The sequence below is a fragment of the Rhinolophus ferrumequinum genome, chromosome 5 (assembly GCF_004115265.2).
Source record: "Rhinolophus ferrumequinum isolate MPI-CBG mRhiFer1 chromosome 5, mRhiFer1_v1.p, whole genome shotgun sequence".
NCBI classification, from domain to species: domain Eukaryota; kingdom Metazoa; phylum Chordata; class Mammalia; order Chiroptera; family Rhinolophidae; genus Rhinolophus; species Rhinolophus ferrumequinum.
Window position 1 is genome coordinate 25,518,969 of NC_046288.1, and position 12,965 is coordinate 25,531,933.

The window sequence follows — 12,965 nt, forward strand, 5'->3', positions numbered from 1 at the left end:
GTGCAATGTGGGCCTTCTGCACACTGCCAGACAGGGCTGGAAAGATCTCTAACAAAACTGTTAAACAGGGCTCCCCAGTCACTGTTTTGCCCTGTGAGTACAGTATTATGCAGCACAAAGAGTTCAAAGACAGTCTTTTCAGTCATAATTTTATATGGAATCCAAGCAAGAGCTCACAGAATGCCAGTTGAGAAACTCACGTCCAATTGGAAATTATTATTATTATTATTATTTATTTACTTATTTTTTCCTATGAGAGGTCATTTTCATTGGACTCAGATCCTTCTATGACTTAACCTGCAAGTTCAGGTTTAGATCCTCCCTCATTCACCTCCGGTGTCTCAGATGCTGGTTTTGTCTGCCCTAGACCCTCACTAATCTTTGGTACTACTTGCTGGTTACTTTTTTTCTTCTGTGGGGTCATCTTCATGTGACCTGTCACCAGATTCCAATTTAGCTTCTTTCTTATCTCCTGCCTTCGCTGCCCACTCTGGATGAAGCTGTGGTGGCTCCTTAGCACCTCCCGGAGATTGTATTTTCTGAACAACATGTAATTTTTCACAACATTCGGGCAGCAGACAGCTTTAATGATTTCTACTACCACTGTGTACTGTAGCTTGGTAAGGTCCACTTTGTTTTCTGAATTGAGCCTTTCTACTATCCCTGCCAATTCTTTGATAACTTGTTCTCTATTCTTGTGACTGTTATTTCCCGATTTGTATACAATCTGAAATGTCCCTTTATTTGAGCTTTAAACGAGGGTTCCAGAAAAAGTTTTGCATATTTTTTCGTATCTTCTAAGAAAGCTTTGCATGTGCCTGACATGGGTATCATCGGTAGAATAACCCGAGTCTTCTTCTTCTTGGTTTTGTACATATCCTGGAAGAATATGATGTAACAATTTCTCAGATTCGATGCCAAGTGTCCTGATGAAGACTCCATCATTTGCTCCAATCTCCACTGACTGGAATCTTCTTAGCCTCATCTCCGTAGATGCCTTAATGTCACCAACTTCTTTCTTCAGGGCAGACTCTGCATCATCACCTTCCTCACTCTCAGGGGGCTGCTCATCCTTGTCTGTAAACTTTTTGGGACAAAACAAGTGGTGGTCCCATTCATTGAGCAGGATGCAGGCTTCCTCTGTGTCTTTGGTGCTCGTTAAGGCTCAAGTGATGAGAATGCCCTGCAGCCTGGCTCCCGGCTCGTAACAAGGAGCCCATGTGGCCTGCACATATTGAGCCTTCTTTGCGTTTCCAGACGCCTGACGGAAGAGACTGCTGGATAGGGCTCGCAGTGGTACGTGGCAGCTGCAGCTACCAAGAAATGTGTTTCTCCTGCACTATTAATTTTATATTGTGGCATGCACTGCCTTTAGCATCAAGAGTAATAGAGTTTGGAATCCAATGTCTTCTATGTCCCATTTATACTAGTTTTGTGTTCTGAATATAAAGTGGTTAGCACAGTACTGGGCACACATGAAATAGTAAACGGAAGTAATATTATTATTGCAATAATATTATAAATATCATTTTTCCCTATATGTTTTAATGGGAAGCCTTTCAATCTTTAGGTATACTTTTGTCTTGTAGATGCGGCACTTTTGTCCCACAGAAGTAATCACAAGAGTATTTATGTCAAAACTTTAAATTACCTGAAAGTAAAGTTATCTGTTATATACTTTCTACTTGGAATAAATAATGATGCAATAAGGTAATCACGACAACTTGTTACATTATGGAAGTCATACTCCTTCAGTCTGAAAGAGCATGACCTGAAATGATGGGTCCCTCGATGTCTGCAAATTTGTGTCAACTGAGTGATTACATGAGAAAACAAGATAGCACTGTCCTCTTGGACCTTATATAAAAATTAGCTGTAGTGACTGCCACGTACGTGACATATTTGTACATGAGAAAAATTAGAAATAACAAAAATGAACTGTTTACAATGACACAATTAAAATATAAGTGCTCAGAAACTTTAAAAGTGAAAAATGAAAAGTTATTCCAGTAAAATAATGAAGTCTACCCATACAATGTTGTATTGCTGATTTATAGTAATATTAGTATCTTTATCTATATTTGTATCTATCCAGAATATATTTGCATTATTTGTGATTAAAAAAAAAGATCTTTACACAATATTGTGATTAAAAAAAAAAGATCTTTACACAATAACAGAAGATCTCTCACCAGGGAGATAAGACAATTCTAAACTCGTCTGTTATTCATAAAGTAGCCCACAATGTGTACAGCTAAACTTGGCAGAATTAGAAGATCTGTACAGTTTCATGAAATATTTTAACACACATCATGTAGTAATGAATGGCATAAAAAATGAGTATGTAATGATTTAAATCCACAATTAATTGGATAAATGGGAGAAAATTGGCAAAAAATGAATTATTATTAAAGTTCATTATAATAAACTTGTAATATGTAAAACTTTTAAAATACATATTGGACTTATATTGTAAAATAATTCAATAATTTTACATAAAGCTTCTAGCAGTTAAATAATATATAAACACAATCAGATGAATTTGCACATGCCTGTTGATATTGGGAGCCACATTCATTTCAATACTCTACATTTCTTGTGTTTTAGCACATACGATTTGGTTTTAGACTGACATATTGATGGCTTTTCAGACATTTGTAAAAATCCATGTTGTGGATCACAAGTGGATATGGAAATATGCCTAATAAAGACAATTAACCCTGAAATGTTTCAAGTGGCAATAAAAGCATATCAAAAGGGCGTGAAATACACCCATGATATCCTGGTGATTAAGCTTCTGCTACATTGTTATTGAACACTATGATAATGACAGCAGGAGAAATGCTTTTAAAGAGTTGGATAAAAATACAGATGGCTTCTCACCAGGTCATTCTGTATTCCTCCCTAGTCTATCTAGTCAACCAGTGTTTCATATAGCGCTAACACAAGTAATTCATCTTTTCTTTTTTTATATTTGAATTTATTACCATTTTGATATGATGGAGTTAACGATGCAATAATACCAAAAACAGACTAAAATTATTTGTATTTAAATGATTTTTTGAGCAATAAATTTAAAGCCACTCACTACTATCATTGCTTCAAAACTATTATGAATTTGTAAAATCCCTGTATTATGCCGAAAACAAGAATATTCTTCCAATGTTAGCTGCCTAGAATCCTTTCATCCAAATTTGAATCATGCAGATGAACGTTAGGTTTTTAAATGATTAACTTTGATTATATAAACTTCTTAGATAAACTTACATTCTATATTAGATTACATAATTAGGCTATGTGAGCTTAAATTATAGAACAGAGACAATTTTTAACTGATATGTAAACAGTGCAATATTTTAGGACAATTGAGAAAAAACAAATAAACAAAGGAGACATTGATATCGTTCATTCTAAAAGTCATATATATATATATATATATATGTTTTCCTTATATTGATACATATATAAGTATATATACAACATATATGTAATTTTAAAAGATAGTTTTGCTGATTATTTTGTTTTATACAGCTTTTACTCTAGAAAGCTGTATTACTAGTGCTATTCTGTCATTATATAGCCGTATTGTACATAATAGCTATTGAATATTTTGCACAGTATTTTCTATAAGTTGTAATTAAAAGTAAATATTTTACTACTTCCAAACCATATACTATCTAACCCAGAGGTAATCCTTTTTAACAACTTTTCCTTATCGTTCTTTTAATGTCTGGTGGAGATTACTTGCTGATTACTCCAAAGTATGTTCCTACCATATTTTGGTTTATCCTTAGCTGGACTTATTGCCAAAAGATAAAATCACAAACAATTATATTTAATTTTATGTGTCTAGATATATGAAAAGAGAGAAGCCACACTTACATCTTCAGCTCACATTGATCCTGTCCTAACTTCCACAGACCATATCTTTTTCCTTCTTTCTGGCCTAGATCAGGTGCCATGTCCTATATCATGTCTGCTCTTTCTCCCCAAAAGAAAACAATGACTTGCCTATCTGAATACTCACAGTAATTTTTTTCCTAAATGTTTAATGACAATAACTACCACCTTTTTATTTATGAATCTGTCTTATCATTCGTATTATTGTCAATTTCTTAAAGGCAGTATTCTTATGAGAATAACCAGTGTATCCAACATACTGCCATGGACAGAATCTAGCTCCATGCTTTGGACTGTGACAAACTATATTTAAAGAAGGTGAGGGGAGGGGACGGCCCGGTGGCTCAGGCAGTTAGAGCTCCATGTTCCTAACTCCGAAGGCTACCGGTTTGATTCCTACATGGGCCAATGGGCTCTCAACCGACAAGGTTGTCAGTGCAATTCCCCGAGTCCCGCAAGAGAGGTGGGCTGTGCCCCCTGCAACTAGCAACGGCAACTGGACCTGGAGCTGAGCTGCGCCCTCCACAACTAAGACTGAAAGGACAACAACTTGAAGCTGAACGGCACCCTCCACAACTAAGATTGAAAGGACAACAACTTGACTTGGAAAAAAAAGTCCTGGAAGTACACACTGTTCCCCAATAAAGTCCTGTTCCCCTTCCCCAATAAAATCTTTAAAAAAATAAAATAAATAAATAAAGAAGGTGAGGGGATTAGAAAGCACAAATTGGTAACCACAAAATTGCCACAGGGATACGAAAAACAGTTTGGGGAATATAATCAATAATGTTGTAAAGATTTTGTAGGATATCCAATGGACACTTGTCTTATTAGGGAGACCACTTCATGGATAGTGTAGATGCCTGATCACTGTGGTATATACCTGGAGCTAAAACTGAATAATGCTGAATGTCAACTATAATTTTATATATATATATATATATATATATATATATATAGTCACAGGATGTGGAGTACAGCATAGGGAATAGAGTCAGTGGAATTGTAACAGCTATATACGATGTCAGAGGGAGTAGTCTGGGGAAAGGGGGTTATCACTTTGTGAGGGGTATAAATGTCTAACTATTACATTGTTTTGTACACCTGAAACTAATTAAAAAATATATATTTAAAATTTGTAGGAAAAAAATGAATGAATAAATACCATCAAAACTCTCTGCAGGAAATATTGAAAATTGTGTATTGAGCAAAAGGTGTATTGAGGAGTAACTTGTTCAAAGAGAAAGAGAAGGCATCATGACTAGATAGAGGGACTGTCAGACCAAGATATAGACCAACCAGGGTCTCTACCAACACAACTGTGAGCTATAAAGAAAAGAGCCTGTTAGAGAAGTTCTGTGGTGGGTGGAATGGCTATGCAGTTACACCACCTCCTTGCTCAGCCATTGCATGGTTGCCACCCTAAGAAGAGCTTGACTTTGGCTGACAACGACTAGATCGATTGGTCATTGGCCAGAGGTTGCCCCTGAAAGATCTTGGCCTCACATTGAATGTTAAAGTAGATGCTGATAGAACTAAGAGCTAAAGACTGTCAGCTAAACATATTCCTTGTAGCTGAGCAGCAAGTCCTTAATTATATAACACAGATCCACGTTTCTACGAACATTTAAAAGGCAGCCCCTCCAGAGTGAACTACTCTTCATGCTGGAAGATTTAGAAAGGGGATGCTAGTAAGATAAACTTCAGTGCTCATCACTGGACTTGGTGTCAGTGTCTTAAATGGGACTTATCATCTACCTGTCTATTTATTCTTTCCAAATTTTGTTCACCTTCAGCTATCATTTCTGTTGGTATGTTTGAAATGAGTTTCTTGTAAGCCACTAAAGAGGCCCTCTGACTCTCACATGTCATTTGATTTGCCTGTTAATTTACCTCAGTTTTTTTTTCTCTTTTGTTTCTTTTATCCACCTCTAAGGAATCAATGTAGACATGCCAGCATAAAAGGGAGCCCTGAAGCAAAAATCATTCATTAGAGGAACACCATGTCAGGTAAAAGGCTAGGCATTGGATGGGGGCCCCCTAGAAAAGAAACCCATATACTGGGAAACTGAGGCAGAGGGTGCAGACTGTTGGAGTCTATCAGCTAACCACTCTCCTGCAGTTGAGTAGTGAGTGCTTTCTGGAAGGGACCCTTGGAAGCCCCAAATAACTATCTGCCACATAAGTACTCACAATTCTTTCTAAGTCAATTTTTTAAAAAAAATATTGCCTTCTTTAAACTTGATTTGAATTAAGGCAAAAAACATATTATCAATGATATCAACATAGTGTGAGTTTGGAGAAATGCAAAGATTACACAACAACAAAAGAAGGCTTACAAAATATTAAAAATAGTGTTATATTTTTCCTTTTGCCAAAATTACTAGCAGTCAAAGAATGCTGCAATTCTGTCAAATATATTTATTTAGCACAAATTTTTTACTCACCATATTCATAAAAATATATTAAATTATTTTGTTAGGTGGCAGTATGTAAAAATATTATGTGTCACATTCTAAATATGTGAATTGAAGGATTTAACATAAATGGGAAAATACACTCTGATAAGCATTAAATTCTTTGCATAAAGTATTGGTTAAAATTCAGGGCAAGTTTATAAGTACTTCCTGGCTTTACCCTTATTCTCCAATGAAATGTTCTCATCACTGGTTCCTAATTACTGCAAGGTTTATTTAGGGGTGGTTATGTCTGGAAAATTTTGCTTTCTATTCCTCTGGCCTTTGACGAAGAGGCTCTAAGTGGATTTTTCAATCTCATGGTGGGCATTTATTATTCTAGTGCATTCAATAAAATATACCAGGAAATTAGCCCCATCTCCTCGTTGGCCTAGGAGTACATAATAAAAGCATTCTATTATAAAGCTCACATTGATTTTACTTAGAACTTTTTCTATTTAAGGAAATCGGAACCTAACATTGAATTCAAAGCTCATTATAGCTCCAGGGAAGTTGAATATAAGCTAAATTCCCCTTTGAAATGTATTGTTCTTATGACCTATACCGATATTTAGGTTAATATGTTACATGAACAATTGCATTTGTTATATAACTTTTATTCTGAATTTATCCTATTAGTCTGCTGAGATTGTAGTAGAAACATTACCCTGATTTTCAGTTGAGAAATTTAAGTCGCCCAGAGGCTGTGGTTTATAATACTCATGTATCCCATTAGTGGAAGATCTAAAGAGAGGATGTAAAAGATGCAAATAAGAGTTTTTCTTCTGAATCTGTTCCCTCACCTTTTATATAACTATATGATTCAGGGGATATTAGGATTAATGTTGGTTGCTCACATTTGAATTTTATCGCTTTTGTTACTCTAGAACCTTTTGAAATCATCTCAGTAGTTGTAGGTTTTATGAAGACAACAAAACTATTTCATAAATAGACTTAGCTTTACTGTCCATAGTTAGTGATTACTTCAGTATTGTTGGTACCAAATATCTACAGACCTATAATGGAAACGATGGATCACTAATTTTTTAAATACTTGTTTTTAAATGTTGGCTGTTTAGACCATGATTGACAATGAATTATCTACCTTAACTGGAAATTTACCATATTTAAAATTTTATTTTATCATCAAGTAGCTTCTCAGAATAAAATCTTCTCATTTTAGTTTGATTTACTTTTGTGTAAACATGAATTTATCCTAATACAAAATGTCATAATATTTCCTAAGCCATCTTTGTTTAGTTTGTCCTTTGAGACATTAATTTTGGAAGGAAGAGAGAGTGTTTCAAATTTATATATAAACTTTATTGCTTTAGTACTGAATCAATCTTTTTTGACAAGGTGTCTATGACATAATAGACAGCAATTTCACCATGAATTCAACTTAAATAGTTTGCAACGATACTGTATTTTCTTGGTTCTCACTTATATATCACACTCTGCGTATACAAATTTTGCTTAAAAACAGTATATTTTAGGTGGAATTATTATCTTAGAAGACCTTTAACTCCCTTGCATAAAAGAGAAAGTGAAGTGTAACACACCAGAAGAATAATAGATAAAAAGTAGAAAAACTGGGTAGTTAAAACACAGAATGAAGAATGTACAAATTTATGAACTAAAATTGATATCAGAAAAAGGTAAATGAGTCACTCTAAATTCCCTATCTATCATCTATCTCTCTATCTATCTATTTTCTGTCATACCATGTATCTATTTACCTAAGTATCTCTCTATCTCTTTCTATATTTCTCTCCAGTTTCCAAGATTCAAAGATCCCAGAATCCTATATTGATTGGTTAAGAAAAACCTCTCACATTTTTTAAAAGTTTTCAGCTACCTGATGAAATTATTTTTCCTTCATCTTGAGGGGTGAAGGGAAGACAGATGTGCACTAGTTGTATTTATTTTTAAAACATTTGAAAACAAATTTATTGAGGTATAATGTACATATGACAAAATTTACTAAATTGAGCATCTAATTCACTGAAACCCACATACTGCTGAATGCCCTCTCCATTTCATGTAGAGGCTGTACTTATTGTAAAGCTTTGACTTTGACTTCATTACAAAAGTGATAATTTTCATATATCTACTTATTTGTCACTTAACTATAAATGGAATTCTCTATTTTCCAATTCCTATTAGGTTATCCTTCATTGCTAAGGCTATAGTTTGGATTTTCTTTCATTCATTTATTACTTTAGGTTGCTAATAAAGCTATATAATACTTGAAATAAATTTAACATATGGAATTTGTCTTTAAATCTCTTTTTATCACTCTTCATTTTTCCATAGACTGAATATTAACTGAACATATATTAAAAAGTTGTATAAGGTTGCAAGTACCTCATATCAATCATTTCCTATATCCAGTCCTATAAACTGACCTCTTATTTTAGCTAAAACATCTACTTGAGATATATAGAGGTCAGGCTAAGTACAGCCGAGTCCAGTTCAGAGTAGTTTAATATTTTTTTAGCATTGGAAAATATTCTCTTAGACACAATGTATAATATTTCAGGTATTATTTTGAATTAATCAAACATAGTAATGTAATTACCTTGCTTCTGAAAAAAAAAAAAAACTCACACTTTTCCCCTATATTTGTCTTTTTTTTTCATTTTGAAAATATGAAATATTTCATTTTTAAAATATACAACCCCTTGCTAAGGACATAAAGCCTTTCCTGAGTCCCATTTCTCCTATCTTTCTAAACTTACCTGCGATGGGGTCTCCACAAGTACTTATTCATCAGCTATAAGAAGCAATTTACTTTTCCTAAATGAATCGTACATCTCTGAACGGATCCCATATATTGATACCTTCATGTGCCATTTTATCTACCAGAAATACCATTTTCCCCTCATTCCGTGGACTCCTCATCGTTTTAGTTATGATTCAGGAGTTTTATTCACCTTTGCTAAGCCACTAGGGTAAGTCAGGTGCCCCTTTTTGTGCTCCTATAGCATTTTGTTTCTGCCTCTAGAATGGCAATCGCCATAACATTAAAAAGGTTAACGTTAAGTTATCTTCAGTGTCCACAGCACATAACAGCACATCAGTAACGAATGTACTATGTCAGCATTTAATAAATCTTTTCTATTAATTGGATGAATATATAAATGAGTCAGTTCATCATCTATGAGAATTATCTGAAGTATGGGAAAAAGATACCATCATAGTTATCATTTACTGAATATATATTTTATGCATTATTTTTAAAACATCTTTCTAACTTAAGAATGAGGAAACTGAGGTAAAGAAAATTAAATGATTTGTCTAAGACGTATAACTAGTGGATAGAGGAGCCAAAATAGGAACCAAAAAAAACGTATCAGAGCATGTACACTTGGATATAGATAAATGCAAAGATTTACAGCAATCAGAAAAAAATTAAAACCAAAATCAATTTTAAAAAACCTCTCAATTTTATATCCTATGCACAAGTGAAAGCAACAAGTGAACAAGACAAACAAACAAGCAAAAATTCATAGACACAGACAACAGTTTATTGGTTACCAGAGGGTAAGTGAGGAGGGAGACAGAAGAGGATAAAGGGCGTCAAATACATAGTGATGGAAGAAGAACTGACTCTGAGTGGTGAATACACAATGCAATACACAGATGATGTATAATAGAACTGTATACTGGAAATCTATATAATTTTATTAACCAACGTCACCCCAATACATTTTTAGAAACCTATATACTTTAAAAAAGTTCCTTAGTGTATAAACTCCAACAGATCCTCAAGCATCACAATTAAATCTTATACTATTTATTAGATTTATATAGTTTTTACTTCATATGAGTCTGAATTAAGTCATAAATATCTTAGCTGCTTATTTATCTCAGTGACATATATTTTCTAGATTATGCTTCCATTTCGTACATCATTTCTTTGACCTAACACACATTCTTAAGCCTTCAGTTAACTTTTTGGACACCAAGTAAATGTTTAAAGTATCACTTTAAAGAAGTATCTTAGGCAGTTTTCGAATATATTTCTCAAGGATCCCCACCTCCTAGTATCCATGCCATTGTGAAATTCCCTCTCTTTGTGTGTGGACCAGATCTAATGAAATCTAACCAATTGAATAAAGGTAACTAAATTCCTCTTCTGTGATTAGATTACAAGAGATTATGACTTCTGTTTTGCTGGAAGACTCTCTCTTTCTTACTGGCTTTTGACTGCCTCTTTGGAGAAGTCCCTGTGGCAAAGACCTCTGAAGAGCTGAATGCTGCCAACAACTACCGAAAAAGCTGGAAGCACATTCTCCTCCAGTCAATGCTTCATATGAGTGCACAGACTGAGCCCTCATTTACTGCAGCCTTGTGAGTGACTGTAAAGCAAAGGACGCAGCTAAGCACTGTCCTGATTTCTAACAAACAGAAGGAAAATATTAGATACTGCGTGCGTGTGTGTTGCTTTGTCATTAGGTTTTGTGGCAATTTGTTACACAGCCATAGATAACCAATACAAGAAGTGCTCATACACACACACATACACATACACACTCAATTTGGTCCAAAATATAATCATTTGGGGTAGCACAGCATTCAAAATACATTTCACTTGCAATCACAGGATATAAATATCAATATTTATTTTACATGAAATCATAGTTCATACCCTCAGTCTTATTTTTTAAATGTGAGTAATTAACTTGGATTTCAGTAGAAGTCATGTATGCAAATAAATTTAATATTAACACTTTTTATTTTATGGAGATTGTCGCTTCAAATAAACTACAATAGTCTATTTGACTTTATATCCAAGATGAATGTATTTGGGATAATATTTACTGTACCAGATTTTTCTACAAAACAAGAAAAGAAAGAAGTGAACTTAACTTTTTTCAGCATCTGATTATATATAATTTTATTTAATATTAAGAATATCCTTTGAGAAAATATAAGTTTGAATTTAGAGGATACATTATATCAAACAGTTTTAAAATTTTATTTTCCTTTTAACTGCATTGTTTGGCTTAATAGAATAAGGACAATCAGGGCTGCCATACATACTGGGGTAACCTGGAGGGTCTCAATAAACATTTTAATTAATATCTGTAAAAAAAAGTTATTCTAAACAGATTACATAACGAAAAGACATATGTGAAATTATTTTCACTGTTTTGTTGAAAACAAAGGAAAGGACAATTCTGACACTTCTCAAAGGGAACAAAGAAAATTCCAGAAAGTAGTGGTTGAGATTCTATTTGCAATAAGATTTAAATGACTTTAAGAACCTGTAAATGGCATGCTAAGTATAAAGTTCTGGGTGGATATTTTAGAGGATGGAATCAGATTCCTCATTCTCATGTATGGCAGCATGTGACCATTAACAAGTCATTTAACCTCTGCTCTGGTGTCTACTCAATGGCTTTCTTTTTTTTTTTTTTCCTTTAAATTAAAGTTTATTGGGGCAACGATTGTTAGTAAAGTTACATAGATTTCAGGTGTACATTTCTGTAATACATTATCTATATCTCACACTGTGTGTTCACCACCCAGAGTCAGTTCTATTTCCATTACCATGTATTAGACCTCGTTTACCCTCGTCAATGGCTTTCAAGTAAAAGAGAAAGGACTTAGACAAGTTTATCGCCTAGGCCAATTTTTACCTGAACGTCATTTAAATGATGAACTAAATTTTCTTCACATCTCTAAGGAAAGTTGCTTAAACATTTTGCTTTCTCCATGAAATAGAAATTGTTGAAGCATAGAATACTAGTATTTAATAACCACTCTTAAAATCATGTTGGCTTATTGATCAAGCGATATTATTATTAAATATTTCCATGTATGACTTAAGAAAATGGAGGAAATACTGGAAATTTTCTAGTGATGAAGAATGCTAAAACTACTGTTCAAACTCAGCCATAGCATGTAAGTATCATGGTTGATGACATGTACTGTGAGTTCAAGGACATTTATCTTAGCAAAACATTTTTGAATCATAAATTTTAAATACTGACTATTGAAACATAAATATGAGAATTATTCTTAATTCCTCCAAGTGAAGAAAAACAATTGTCATTAGAAGTGAGCTGCATCTTCAATTCTATGCATTTATCTTTTAGATATAAGAACTAGCCATTTGAAATGCTTCAATAATTATGGATTTTACTATTCTCCAGGGAGCACAGCAATAAATGTTGAAAGAACAGTACTCAATCATTGTTACTTTGTGAAAATTGGTTCAGGAGAATGTTCATGAAAAAACATTAAACTTTAGCATGGGCTAATCTACTCTGAAGGCAGTTTCTGATAATTCTCTAAGTCTAGTGGCATGTAAATGCCTATCAATGCTCTTCATCTTTGATCTTTATCTTTAGGACTTCATGGATACCACTGACATGGAATTTCAAAATTATTTTCTTAAATACACACAAAGAGAATGAACTTGGACTTTCTCAATAAAACACATGCTACAACCTTTTCCAAATGCATCTCTAATTCATTCTCTCAGAATTTTGATTTTATCCTAATATGAGATTTATCGTAACCATAGCAAAATACTCTTATCCTACCATTTGTTGACCCAATCAAAATCATGGCATCAACTCATCTCAGGCACCATAT

The 12,965-nt window shown here is 33.7% G+C and overlaps 1 pseudogene; it reads right to left on the reverse strand.

Annotated features, from left to right (window-relative positions):
- Positions 1–250: 250 nt before the first annotated feature.
- Positions 251–9,260, reverse strand: LOC117022064 (THUMP domain-containing protein 1-like; annotated as a pseudogene).
- Positions 9,261–12,965: the final 3,705 nt, after the last annotated feature.